Source organism: Hyperoodon ampullatus (genome assembly GCF_949752795.1).
Source record: "Hyperoodon ampullatus genome assembly, chromosome: 7".
NCBI lineage: Eukaryota > Metazoa > Chordata > Mammalia > Artiodactyla > Ziphiidae > Hyperoodon > Hyperoodon ampullatus.
Genome location: NC_136920.1, coordinates 33850270 through 33863118, shown reverse-complemented (window position 1 = coordinate 33863118; position 12849 = coordinate 33850270). Strand labels below are relative to the sequence as shown.

The following is a 12849-nucleotide window of genomic DNA, read 5'->3' as shown; positions in this document are numbered from 1 at the left end:
GTGTAAGTCATTTTCTAGAAATGCAAATAATTGCTTGGCAGCAAAACACTAGTTTCTTAGACTAAACTTCAGCTAAATTACCCTCATTGAAATCAACTTTCCCACACATAAATTTTGGCATCACTGTACACTACTGGCAGACGCTCAAGAAAATTGCAACTTTTTTACAGTTATAAAAAGCTTCTAGATTCTTGATGAAGATAAAGGGTAGGAATTAAATAATCCCTAAATTAAACTTTTAATTCAGAGTTACACCAAAGAAGAAATGTAGGGAAAAAAAGGATCCAGATTTTTCTTTGCTGATTTTATAGTTGCTGGAGTGTAAAACAAAACCACATTCATATCCTAGATTATTTAACTGCCTTGCTGTCACTCGAATCTACAAGTTTGGGCATTTCCTCAGGAGAAAGAATGTGGAAAGTATGGCCAAATAAAACTACAAGCTGAATGCCACCACTCTGTCACTCATCAGTTAAATTACTGCATTAGTTGAGAATGCTGTTCAAACTAGACTCCTAGGACTCTACTACCATAATTACTGGTTATTTTTCTTCTCTCTCCTTAGATACCAGAAATCGGATACTTTTATATGTCTTCCACTGGACCTCACTCCTCATCCCCATGCCTCCCTTTCCCAAGGACCTCAGCATGGGTGGCAGTGAGAAAGACAATTTTTCAACTCTCAGACAATTCCACTGTGTTAAATGAAATGAAGATAAAACTTGACACCAAGAACATATCTTGTGTACTTGAGAACAACTGGTCTAAGGATACCTGTCTTCCGTGATCTCTCATCCTAGAATTCTGCTGCATCGGAAATAGCTTCCCTCACTCATTCAGAGTCTTCCAACTGTTAAACACTATACTCCCCCCATCCCCCCAAAGTAAAATATCCATCTTGGTTTTAAAAGGACTCTTCATTACCTCTGCAGCTGCTATCCCTTGATTATTCACTTAATACTTTTTTTTTTTTTTTTTAAATGGAGCACTTACTATAAAGATAGCAAGAACTGAGATGCAGGGATGAAATTCCAGAAGTCTCTGATGTAATCTAACTCCGTATACACAAAATAATGAAGTGCTGCATTGTGAGATACTGTGTAGAATAAGAGCTCAGAAAAGGTAATGGAAAGGAAGGGAAGATGGGAGGAGAAAGAGTACGGTCCAGGGTAGTAAAAAAATGAGCACCATGAGAGGAACAGTGAAGAGATGGTTAACTAGAATGGGGAGGGGAGGTGACTAGAAAGTCAGACTGTGGTACTAACTAGATGGAAAAAGGTCTTTTGAGACAGGCAGAGTAAATTAAGCACTATGAAGCAGGAATACATGGCAAAAGGGATAATTTAAAACTCTTAATGATAAAGGTTGAAAACTGCATTTGAAGGGATCAGAACTATTATGAGGGAGACTGACTAGGAGGTTGCCACAGTACATGAGTTGGAAGGGGACAAAAGTCTGGACTAGTGTCACGAAACAAGGGGGAAGTGCATGTGCATGACAGACTAGATATAGATTTGACAACCACATTTTCCAAAAAAGTCCTAAATTTGATCATCAAGAAAATTACTTAAATATACAACTAAAGATAGGACTGGTTACATTTATGTACCCTTTAAAATTCTTCATATAATTAAACTCAAAAGTCAGAAAAAAAATCAGACATTGTATTCCTATTTTATGGTTCACAAATTTTAGTTAATGCTGACATAAGACTTAAAGATGAAGGAAGGGTCAAAAGTACCTAGAAAATGCTACCACTGACCCAAACAGTGCTCTAACCTCAGGATGTCTGTTCAAGTGATTTGCAACCTCAGAATATACATCACATTCTGAGAAACAACCCTCCCTGCCAAGGCTGGCCCCCCTCAGAATTTCCCACCTTAAATGCCTCCATCTTTTTGCCACCAAGGCCAGCCTCTTCCAGACACAGCTGGAGTCTTCTCTCACAAGGCCCCTATGTCATCTTCTGGTACACCACTGAATTTCAACAGAATTATATATCTTCCCATAGAGTAAACACTTGATTATAGAAAACCAACATCCAAAGAGGATCCTAAACATGCATTTTTAATTTCAATAGCTTTTGCTGACTTTCAAAGAAAGTTTTACCCTAAAGGTAACAATCAGAAAAACTCAATATCTCAGTTCCACCAACTCTATATCCTGCCCCATTCCTTCATTAAGGGCTGATGAATGAATCAAAGTCCAAAGCATGATGGTGGAAAAAAAAAAAAAAGCACCTGAATTATTCACAAATTAGATAATTTTTATAATTTAGAATAGACGATACTAAAATGTTAAAGCAAATGTTAAAAATTAAAATTACCCAAAGGCCATAGAGAATTTAAGGCAGTCTGCTAAAGAATTTTTTTAAATAATAAAAATATAAGTAAAATTTACATGCCCTACAAAACCAATATGCTAGCTTTTCACAATACTAATGTTCAATATTTACCACATTTTATCACAACATAGTTACAAATGTAAAAAAAATTGTAAGCATAATTTTGATGAGTTAAAATAATTTTAACTCAATCTTACAGGGATATCTGAAACAAACCTAAATGTTGCTGAAATCAAATTTATGACAGGGAATGATCTTTTTAATGACCCAATTACCTTTAAATTTTCCTTCAAGATTTCAAGGAAGAATATAAGAAAGCCAGGGTAAATTTAAAATTAAATACTAAGTCTGACCCCTTTATTTCTAAAATGCATCTTGGTATTGTAGAAAAAAACATTTATTAAATTGGAAGTCAAAAAAACTAGGATCCAGTCCCAGCTTTGCCACTAACTGAAAAAACCTTGGCAAAGCTACTCTCTGGCCCTCATGTTTTAATAGGGATCTGAGATGAAATTGTTCCTTGTGTTTAAAAATCTGTGCTTTTAATGATATGATTTATAAATAAGTTAGAGAATACAGTAAATAAGGACAGAAAATAAGGAAAACATGACTTAGAAAATAAAACAAAGGGAAAGGCATGAAAAAAATGTGAATACCGCAATAGCTCAAAATAAGTTTATACCAAAGTGAGTAGTTTACCCATATGTTATGATATCCCTGGCATAACTGATATGGTTAAGACTCATGCTAAAATATTTTAACTGCTTCAGAGTTAAGTAATGACACAGATATAAGAAATGTCCAACTACTAAATATATGAAAAGGTTTAAATCATTCAATTATACTCTGCTACCTGCTTAATCATTGAGGTAGGGACTTTATATTCATTATTTTAATCTGTTCTCAAAATAAATCTTCAGTAGTTACTATCATCTCCTTTAACACGTAACAACAACTAACTTTTACTAAGTGCTTCCTATATATTAGGCCACATCCTACTGTTCACTTAGTCCCCAGAACACTATGAGGTGAATGTTATTCTCCCCTTTCACTGATAATCCAGGCAGAGAGAGGTTAAAGATCCAAGGTCTCAGTTTTGAATCCAGGATGTACAACTCAAGAATTTATGCTTTTAACCTCTCTACTACTGCCTCTCTAACATCTGGCTTATAGATGAAGAGACTGAGGCTCAGAGAAGTTAAGTAACTTTTCCAAGATCACAGATTTAGAACAGCAAGACTAGAATTTGAGCCTAGTTCCATGTTACTCCAAAGCCCAGGGTTCCTTATAATTTAGTGTAATTTAATTAACTTTATTGTAATGCTGACTCTAAAAATGACTTGAAGTGATCCTCCTTTTCTTAGTGTAACAAGTGACTTCTAGTGAGGCTAGAGATAAAGCTAAATACCATAAACTGAGCTCCACAATACCACTGATTCACTAGATCAGTGTTTTGCAAACTGTGAGTCTAAAACCAATGTCTGGGTTATGACTAGCCTTTAAAAAAAGAAAGAAAAGAAAAGAAAAATTAGAATAAAATAGAATATTGCCAGGTTCTGCACAAAATTAAGATATTTCAGATACATATGTAAGCAGGCATTACATATATGTATGCATTTGTGTGTGACATGAAGCAAAGTAGACTTCTCACTGTGAACAAATATTTTGAAAGTTACTAAACTAAATAATGGAATTAGTAATGTTAAAACTTGAGGCTGAAGTAAGAGAAGTAAGAGTCTGGGGTCTCAACAACACACTAATTCTGAAAATAAATGTAAAAGTATTTAGAAGGCTATGACCAAAGAGAGTGACCAAGACGATGGAGGAGAGAGACCCTGAGCTCACCTCCTCACAAGCACAACAAAAAAATCACAACTATCTACAGAACAACAATCAATGAAAAAGACTGGAACCTACCAGAAAAGATCTTCTACCACTAAAGACATAAAGAAGGAACCACAATGACAGGTAGGAGGGACAGACTCACATTACCCCCAAGGATGGGCAACCCACAAAGTAGAGAACAAATACACTGCAGGGCTTCCCTGGTGGAGCAGTGGTTGAGAGTCCGCCTGCCAATGCAGGGGACACAGGTTCGTGACCCGGTCTGGGAAGATCCCACATGCCGCGGAGCAGCTAGGCCCGTGAGCCATGGCCGCTGAGCCTGCGCGTCTGGAGCCTGTGCTCCGCAACGGGAGAGGCCACAACGCTGAGAGGCCTACGTACTGCAAAAAAAAAAAAAAGAAAGAAACTGCAAAGGCTCTCCCACAGGAATGACAGTTCTGAGCCCCAGGTAAGGCTCCCCAGCCCTGGGGTCCAGCACTGGGAATATGAGTCCCCAGAGCATTTGGCTTTGAAGGTCAGCAGGTCTTAACTGCAGGAGCCCCACAGCATTGGGGGAAAAGAGATTTCAAACTTAAAGGGTGCATACAAAATATTATGCATACTGGGACCCAGGGCAAAAGCAGTAATTTGATAGGAGCCTGGGTCAGACCTACCTACTGGTCTTGGAGAGTCTCCTAGGGAGGCATGAGGTGGCTGTGACTCACCCTGGGGACATGGACACTGGTGACAGACACATTTGAGGGCATTCAGCTATGTGAGCTGATGGAGGCTGCCATCTTAGCTCACTATCACCGAGACCTGGACCCACCCAAAACCCTGTAGGTGCCAGTGCTGGGATGCTCCCGGCCAAACAACTAACTGAACAGAGACACAGACTCACCTACCAACAGACAGGCTGCCTAAAGACTTCCTGAACAAACAGCCACCTACAGACAAGGCCCTAAACACAGCTTTCCCCATCAGAGGGCCAAGACCCAGCTCTACCCACGAGTGGGCAAGCACAGGTCCTTCCCACCAGGAAGCCTGCACAAGCCTCTGGACCACCTCATCTACCAGGGGCCAGACCAGAAGCAAGAAAACTACAATACCACAGGTCGCACACTGAGTCCAGCAACAGCAAGCCAGACCCTACCCTGGGACTGCCTGGGCCCTGGCCCTGCCCACTAGCAGGCTAACGTAACCTTTGGGACACCTTAGACCCCATACCCAACTGTGTCAGGAACCAGCCCCCCAACACCAGATTTAAAACAAGCTCTGGTATCCCTGGGCCCTGAAGCCAGGCTCCAGGACCCAGCTCTGTCTGCCAGTAGTCCTGCACTAACCCCAGGATCTGGCTTCACCTGCCAGTAGGTGGGCAACACTCCAGAGTCTTCAGGATCCTGACTCCAGCCACCAGTGAGCCAGCACTACCCCCAGGACCCGCTAAGGTTCTGCAAAAGCTGCCTCACGACCAGACTCCACTAAACAACAGCCAGCAGCATCCACACAATGCAGTGCCTGGCAACCAAACAGACTAGTGGCCAACCAAGCCTGCTAGACCACCCACACAGTCAGCCTGCCAGAACAGAAGGACCTGTGCAGGCATATAGCTTGGGTGACAAGACAGGAGTGCACTGCTGGAACACATAGGACGTCTCCTATAGAAGACTACTTCTGCAAGGTCGAGAAAGGTAACTACCCTGCCACATACATAAAAATACAAATACCAACAGAGACAGCAAATGAATATGTTCCAGATGAAGGAACAAGATAAAACCCCAAAAGAATGAAGTGAAGTGGAGACAGGCAATCTACCCGAGAAAGAGTTAAGAGTAATGATCATAAAGATGAGGAAAGAACTTGAGAGGAGAATGGATGCCAGAGTGAAAACTTAGAAGTTTTTAACAAAGAGTTAGAAAATATAAAGAACAGCCAAGCAGAGATGAATACAATAACTGAAATGAAAAATACCCTAGAAGGAATCAATAGTAGACTAAATGAGGCAGAAGAACAGATCAGTGAGCTGGAAGATAGAGTAGTAGAAATCACTGCCACTGAAGAGAAAACAGAATGAAAAGAAATGAGGACAGTATAAGAGACATCTGAGACAACATCAAGCATACAAATATTTTCAATATAGGGGTGACAGAAGGATAAGAGAGAGAGAAAGGGCCAGAGAAAATATTTAAAGACATAATAGCTGAAAACTTCCCTAACCTGGGAAAGGAAAATGTTACCCAAGGCCAAGTAGCACAGTGTCCCATACAAGATGAACCTAAAGAGGAACACACCAAGACACACTGTAACCAAAATGACAAAAATTAAAGATAAAGAGAGAATATTAAAAGCAGCAAGGGAAAAGCAACAAATAACATACAAGGGAACTCCCTTAAGGCTATCCACTGAGTTTTCAGCAGAAATTCTGCAGGCCAGAAGGGAGTGGCATGATATATTTAAAGTGATGAAAGGGAAGAACCTACAACCAAGAATGCTCTACTCAGCAAGGCTCTCATTCAGATTAGATGGAGAAATCAAAAACTTTTCAGACAAGCAAAAGCTAAAAGAATTCAGCACCACCAAACCAGTGTTACAACAAATGTAAAAGAAATTTCTCTAGGCGAAAAAAAAGGCCACAACTAGAAACAAGAAAATTACAAAATGAAAAAGCTCCCTGGTAAAGGCAAACATACAGTAAAGGTAGGAAAATATCCACACACAAACATGATATCAAAACCAGCAATCGTGAGAACAAATTACAAATGCAAGATATATGAAATGCATTTGAAATTAAGAGACCAGCAACTTAAACCTTGTGTATACAGACAGAATGCTATATCAAAGCCTCATGGGAACCACCAACAAAAAATCTACAATAGATACACACACAAAATAGAAAAAGTAACCAAACACACCTCTAAAGATAGTCATCAAATCAGTGGAAGAGAACAAAAGAGAAATGGAAGAAAAAGCCTACAAAAACAAATCCTAAACAATTAACAAGATGGCAAGAAGAACATACATATCGATAATTACATTAAATGTAGATGAACTAAATGCTCCAACCAAAAGATATAGACTGGCTGAATGCATACAAAAACAAGACCCATATATGTGCTGTCTACAAGAGACCCACTTCAGATCTAGGGACACATGTTAAAAGTGAGGGGATGGAAAAAGGTATTCCATGCAAATGGAAATCAAAAAAAAAGCTGTAGTAGCAAAACTCATACCAGACAAAATAGACTTTAAGCTAAAGACTGTTACAACAGACAAGGACACTACATAATGATCAAGGGATCAATCCACAAAGAAGATATAACAATGGTAAATATATATGCACCCAACACAGGAGCACCACAATATATAAGGCAACTGGTAACAGCCATAAAAGGAGAAATCAACAGTAACACAATAATAGTGGGGGACTTTAAAATCCCACTTACATCACTGAACAGATCATCCAGACAGAAAATCAGTAAGGAAACACAGGCCTTAAATGACACTTTAGACCAGATAGACTTAACTGATATTTATAGAACGTTCCATCGAGAGCAGCAGACTACATATTCTTCTCAAGTGCACATGGAACATTCTCCAGGACAGATCACATGCTGGGCCACAAAGCAAACCTTGGTAAGTTTAAGAAAGCTGAAATCATATCAATCATCTTTTCTGAGCACAACACTATGAGATGAGAAATCAACTGCAAGAAAAAAAGTGTAAAAAACACAAACATGTGGAGGCTAAGCAATATGTTACTAAACATAGATCACTGAAGAAATCAAAGTGGAAATAAAGAAAAAAACTTAGAGACAAACGAAAATGAAAACACAATGATCCGAAAGCTTGGAGACGTAACAAAAGCAGTTCTAAGACGAAAGTTTATGTCAATACAAATTTACTTCAGGAAACAAGAAAATCTCAAATAAACAACCTAACCTTACACCTAAAGCAACTAGAGAAAGAACAAACAAAACCCAAAGTTAGTAGAAGGAAAGAAATCATAAAGACCAGAGTAGAAATAAATGAAATAGACACAAAGAAAACAATAGAAAAGATCAATGAAAGTAAAAACTGGTTCTTTGAAAAGATAAACAAAATTGATAAACCATTAGCCAGACTCATCAAGAAAAAAAGGGAGAGGGCTGAAATTAATAAAATTAGAAATGATAATGAGAAGTTACAACTGACACCACAGAAATACAAAGGATCATAAGAGACTACTACTACAAGCAACTATATGTCAATAAATGGACAACCTAGAAGAAACGGACAAACTCTTAGAAAGGTGAAATCTTCCAGGACTGAACCAGAAGAAATAGAAAATACGAACAGAGCAGTCACAAGTACTGAAACTGAAACTGTGATTTAAAAATTCCCAACAGGGCTTCCGTGGTGGCGCAGTGGTTGAGAATCCGCCTGCCGATGCAGGGGACGCGGGTTCATGCCCCGGTCCGGGAGGATCCCGCATGCCGCGGAGCGGCTGGGCCCATGAGCCAAGGTCGCTGAGCCTGCATGTCCAGAGCCTGTGCTCCGCAATGGGAGAGGCCACAACAGTGAGAGGCCTGCGTACCGAAAAAAAAAAAAAACTTCCCAACAAACAGAAGTCCGGACCAGATGACTTCACAGGTGAATTTTATAAAACATTTAGAGAAGAGTTAACACCTATCTTTCTGAAGCTATTCCAAAGAAAACTGGAGAGAAAGGAACACTCCCAAACTCATTCTATGAGGCCACCATCACCCTGATACCAAAACCAGACAATGATACCACAAAAAAAGAAAATTACAGGCCAATATCACTGATGAACACAGATACAAAAATCCTCAACAAAATACTAGCAAACAGAATCCAACAATACATTAAAAGGATCATACACCATGATCAAGTGGGATTTATCCCAGGGATGCAAGGATTCTTCAATATCCACAAATCAATCAGTGTGATACACCACATTAACAAATTGAAGACTAACAACCATATCACCATCTCAATAGAGGCAGAAAAAACATTTGACAAAATTGTACACCCATTTATGATAAAAACTCTTCAGAAAGTGGGCTTAGAGGGAACCTACCTCAACAAACTAAAGGTCATATATGATAAACCCACAGCTAACATCATACTCAATGGTGAAAAGGTGAAAGCATTTCTTCTAGGATTTAGGAACAAGACAATGATGTCCAGGTCGCCACTTTTATTCAGCATAGTTCTGGAAGTCCCAGCCACAGCAATCAGAGAAGAAAAAGAAATAAGAGGAATCCAAATTGGAAAAGAAGAAGTAAAACTGTCACTGTTTGCAGATGACATGATACTACACATAGAAAATCCTAATGATGCTACCAGAAAACTACTAGAGCTCATCAATGAATTTATTAAATTGCAGGATACAAAATTAATACACAGAAATCTGCTGCATGTCTATACACTAACAATGAAAGAGCAGAAAGAGAAATTAAGGAAACAATTCCATTTACCATCACATCAAAAAGAATAAAATACCTAGGAATAAACCTACCTAAGGAGCCAAAAGACCTGTACTCAGAAAACTATAAGACCCTGATGAAAGAAACCGAAGATGACACACACAGATGGAAAGATATACCATGTTCCTGGATTTTGGAAGAATCAATATTGTCTAAATGACTACACTACCCAAGGCAATCTACAGATTCAATGTAATCCCTATCAAATTACCAATGGCATTTTTCATAGAACTAGAACAAAAGAATCTTAAAACTTGTAAGGAAATACAAAAGACCCCAAATAGCCAAAAGACCCCAGTAGCAGTCCTGAGAAAGAAAAACAGTGCAAGAGGAAATCTGGCTCCCTGACTTCAGGCTATACTACAAAGCTACAGTAATCAAAACAGTACGGTATTGGTGCAAAAAACAGAAATATAGTTCAATGGAACAGGACAGAAAGCCCAGAAATAAACCCACGCACCTATGGTCAATTAATCTTTGACAAAACAGGCAAGAATATACAATGGAGAAAAGACAGTCTCTTCAATAAGTGGTGCTGGGAAAACTGGATAGCTACATGTAAATGAATAATATTAGACTGTTCTCTAACACCATATACAAAAATAAACTCAAAAAGGATTAAAGCCCGAAATGTAAAGCCAGATACTATAAAACTCTTAGAGGAAAACATAGGCAGAACACTCTTTGACATAAACTGCAGCAATATTTTTTTGGATCTGTCTTTTATAGTAATGGAAACAAAAGCAAAAACAAATAAATGGGACCTAATTAAACTTAAAAGCTTATACACACAACAAAGGAAACCATAAACAAAAAGAAAAGACAACCTACGGAATGGGAGAAAATATTTGCAAATGATACAATGAACAAGGGATTAATTTCCAAAATATACAAAAAGCTCATACAGCTTAATATCAAAAAAAAGAAACAACAGAATCAAAAAATAGGCAGAAAACGTAAATAGACATTTCTCCAAAGACATACAGATGGCCCACAGGCACATGAAAAGATGCTCAACATCGCTAATTACAGAGAAATGCAAATCAAAACTACAATAAAGTATCATCTCATTCTGGTCAGAACGGCCATCATCAAAAAATCTACAAATAATAAATACTGGAGAGGGTGAGGAGAAAAGGAACCCTCCTACACTGTTGGTGGGAATGTAAATTGGTGTACCCATTAGGGAGAACAGTATGGAGGTTCCTTAAAAAATTAAAAATTGAGTTACCGTATGATCCAACAATTCCACTCCTGGGTATATATTCAGAACAGATGAAAACTCTTATTTGAAAAGATACATGCATCCCAATGTTCACAGCACCACTATTTCAAATAGCCAAGACATGGAAGCAACCTAAATGTTCATCAACAGATGAATGGATAAAAAAGATGTGGGATATATACATATATATATATATACACATACACACACACACACACACACGTGTATACACACACACACACACACATTGAAATATTACTCAGCCATAAAAATGAATGAAATAATGCCATTTGTAGCAACATGGATGGACCTAGAAATTATCAGACTAAGTGAAGTAAGTCAGACTGAGAAAGATAAGTATCATATGATATCACTTATATGTGGAATCTAAAAAAATGGTACAAATGAATGAATTTACAAAGCAGAAATAGACTCACAGACATAGAAAACAAACTTATGGTTACCAAAGGGGAAAGATGGGGAAAGGAAAAATTAGGAGTTTGGGATTAACAGATACACACTACTGTATATAAAATACATAAGCAACAAGGATTTACTCTATAGCACAGGGAACTATATTCAATATCTTGTAATAACCTATAATGGAAAAGAATCTGAAACTGTGTATATATATGTGTGCATATGTATATATAAAACTGAATCAGATTGCTATACATCTGAAACTAATACAACATTGTAAATCAACCATAATTCAATAAAAAAGAGAAAGAAAAAGACTGTGACTAGCAATGATATCAATAACAATACCAATAAAAACACCAGCCATCTTTATAATTTGTCTTATTTAATCCTCTAAAACAGGGGTCCCCCAACCCCCGGGCTGTGGACTAGTACTGGTCTGCAGCCTGTTAGGAACTGGACCGCACAGCAGGAGGTGAGTGGTGGGCAAGTGAGCAAAGCTTCATCTGCCGCTCCCCATCGCTCGCATTACCGCCTGAACCATCCCCCCCACCCCCAAATCCCTGGAAAAACTGTCTTCCATGAAACTGGCCCCTGGTGCCAAAAAGGCTGGGGACCGCTGCTCTAAAAAACCCTGTGACCAGATAGCATTATTTTATCCTTACTGTAGAGATGAGGAAATGGAAGTGTAAAAGTTTAAATAAGCCTGCCTGACATCAAACCATAAGGTCTTTCTCAAGTCCTGTGCCCTTCTAAGTAGAAACAAGTACTACTGTGTACTTTTCCAGGAATAAATTTGTATTTAGAATACAACGTATATTGCAATAGGGAACTTGCAGAATGTACTGGTTTCTACAATCATTTGAAACATGCCAAGACTGCCTACCTGGCTAGAAAGCCATCACAGAAAGAACAACTAGTTTCAAAACTGAAATGGAAAATTTACTCCAAGAAGATCATGGAGGGTGAAGTTTCAATTCCAAGGATTTTATAGTAACAGGGATAGTAATAGATTAGAATAAACTTAAATATGCAACAATAGTGAACTGGTTAACTATATTCTATTATATATTCAATACATTCTAAATATATTTTAATAATCTTAGCCATTTTTAAATGATGCTATAAAATATTTAATGATACAGAAACATATTAATAATGCAATAAGCAGAAAAAAGCAGGTTACAAAAGAGTGATCCTATTTATTAAAAACAAGACATATCCCTCACCACTCAAATCTACCTGGTTTCTGTGTCTGGATAGAGAGAATTCAGTTGGTCTAGATACTGGAGGATGCCAAACTATCCAAATCTATTTGGCTGCTATGTTCTAAACAGCAAATGATAAGAGTTCAAAGAATGATGGATTCATATGAAAATGTATCTCAAACTATTTTTTGATGTTTGGACAGAGTTCAGAGAGAATCACAAATACAAAAATGTCCACAAGTGAGGCAGGGAGGCAAAGAGAAACTGAAAAAACCTGAAAGCCCAGAAGATTCCCATCTCCCAGCACAAACTCACTCCGGGGCACATGCTCTGAGTGATATG

At 38.2% G+C, this 12849-nt stretch overlaps 1 protein-coding gene across 1 annotated transcript in view; it reads right to left on the bottom strand.

Annotated features, from left to right (window-relative positions):
• Positions 1–12849, bottom strand: part of CCDC34 (coiled-coil domain containing 34) — a gene marked incomplete at its 5' end in the record, with an annotated part of 43639 nt that overhangs the window by 24469 nt on the left and 6321 nt on the right. The gene's annotated exons all lie outside the window — the stretch shown is intronic.